This window comes from Macadamia integrifolia, chromosome 10, assembly GCF_013358625.1.
Source record: "Macadamia integrifolia cultivar HAES 741 chromosome 10, SCU_Mint_v3, whole genome shotgun sequence".
Taxonomy (NCBI): Eukaryota; Viridiplantae; Streptophyta; class Magnoliopsida; order Proteales; family Proteaceae; genus Macadamia; species Macadamia integrifolia.
Genome location: NC_056566.1, coordinates 20,716,041 through 20,718,322, shown reverse-complemented (window position 1 = coordinate 20,718,322; position 2,282 = coordinate 20,716,041). Strand labels below are relative to the sequence as shown.

The 2,282-nt window shown below is 35.9% G+C and overlaps 1 long non-coding RNA gene across 1 annotated transcript; it reads right to left on the bottom strand.

Moving 5' to 3' along the window:
• Positions 1 to 1,140: 1,140 nt before the first annotated feature.
• On the bottom strand, positions 1,141 to 2,071 carry LOC122091314. Its single transcript, XR_006143915.1, has 2 exons — positions 1,839 to 2,071; positions 1,141 to 1,737 (listed from the first exon to the last, which is right to left on the bottom strand). It is a non-coding gene; the product is annotated as an uncharacterized LOC122091314 (long non-coding RNA).
• Positions 2,072 to 2,282: the final 211 nt, after the last annotated feature.

The following is a 2,282-nucleotide window of genomic DNA, read 5'->3' as shown; positions in this document are numbered from 1 at the left end:
AAACACTATAAAGAGGATTCGACGAAGTGTTTTAAGACACCTACAAGAAAAGCCACCTGAATTTGGGATCTCTAACTCTTGCAGCAAAGAAGGCTGGGATGATGACTTAAAGATATTGCCTACAGGCAGAACTTATACAGTTACCTCAAAATGTTGGTCACCATTAAACACCTTGAGAATTATCTACAACATCATGACAAACTCAAAGAGCCTGAAATGCTTATCTCTGTCACATTTTAAAAGTAGTTCAGCAAAGGTCAATCAGAATCCCCTGTTTGGGGGGGTTGAATTTTAACAGAAAACCTACCTATTTCCTGCATTGTATTTTGAATGCAAAATAATGGAGCATTTTCCCCAAATGGTCTTAAGCTTGGGTTGTCTTGTCATATTTATTGGGTCCACCTTTAAAGATGCATTACTTAAATAAAAAATTAAGGTTTGGGGCAAGTAAGAACAAGGTCATGCTCTTTGATCCAGCAGCTATTACCAGATCATTTTGGTTAGAAATGAATGATTCAACCTTTCAAGGGTACAGCTCATCGACATAATTGACAAGAAGCTTCAGAAACAAGAGATTCACTTTGAAGGAATTTGGGGGATTACATATCAGATTCACTCTGTAATTTCCCATGTTTATTGTATAGTTTCTTAGCCAACATTGTATATCAAGGGTGCATGAGTGCATCAATATCTTTTCTTTCTCAAATGGATCCCCCTCTCCCACACAATATGTTGTTATGGGGGGTGATATTCCGACATATCATTTGCATCATACAAAGCCATCAAACAATATCATTTGCATCATTTGTTGCAAAAATTTTTGAAATTCACAGTTTTATATCATTTATTTAAATAGCTATATGGCATATGGCATGAAGTAACCTAAACATTTTTAAGAAGTAAATAAATATAATGAACGTAACTGTGATAGAGAAAATTTTAAAAGAAAAAGAAGAAATGGCATTTTGTTATTCTAAAAACCACAAAAGAAGAAACTTGACAGAGGGTATGGATTGATCATTTGGCAATACCCATTAAACCCCACAAAAGAAGCAGCAACAAAATCATAAGAATTCTCTTAAAAAATGAGTCTCATACAACTCTGGAACTAAAACCCACAACCAGCAGCTCTGCAGAAGCTCAGATAATCAGATTTTCCATTTTTTTTTTTTTAAAACAAACATTTCATTGAGGAAGGTAGGAAGAGAGAGAGAGATGAAAGAAAAGGTCTCACAAAAGCGCCCAATCTTCCAGCAGCATCAAAAGCAAGCCCCACAATTTAGAGCTAAAAACATAAGTACTTCTTACCAAAAAAAAAAAAACTCATTATATTTTCACCAAAACAGAGGACAATCATTAGTGGGTCAACTCCAAACCACCACAAAGGAAAAGAACCCCAAGCTCACATCATCAAAAGCCCAAAACCCAACCCGTAAAATCTACATCACCACCCACAAATAACATTATTAACCCTAAAAATCTCGGCGGAAAGGAAACGAACCGCAGGAAAGCAATAACAGAACGAGGCGAAAGAAATAGTAAAATCCCACAAGAGGATTCAAACCTAGCTTTGTAAATTCGCCAGAAGCAAGGGCATCCGCGTATTACTTTTCATTGTAGCGAACAGGGAATAGAGCTGTGTTGAGCTTCTTCAATTGCATCAAGTTCTTATCTCTCACCCCATCCGATGAGATTTGAACTTCACGGCCAACTCCCAGGTTAAGGTTACCCCCTTTCCTGCATTGAATTGCAAAGAAAATAAAATATAGCCAAAAGAACAAAAAATATGAAAAGGTAAGGAAAGGATTATAAGGGACAATTTCTCAAGCGACACTTACTTAAAAAGATCTGTTCTGATTTCGAAGGGGGTGACTCAGGAGAGAGAGACCTTTTCTACCAGCTTTCATAACTGTCCCTATTGTTTTTCCATCCCCAAATAATGGTCCGATTCGATTCCCCTTTACAATATTAAATATGGATGGAGATGGAGATGTTTAAGGAGGAGTAATAGCACGAATGCGTATTTTTTTTTTTTTACTGGAAAGAGATATAATTATGGAGAGCGGGGAAGGGGGAGATATGTTAGAGGATGAATGAAAGATAATTATGAAGAGTGGAGAATGAATGAATAATTATGGAGAGATTTAAAATGCTAATTTTAGAGAGTAAGGTGAATAATTATGGAGAGATTTACAAAATTATGGAGAGTAGGGAGGGAGACATGTGAGAGGATGAATGAGATATTTTTTAAATAATTATGAAGAGATTTACAAAATTAAATA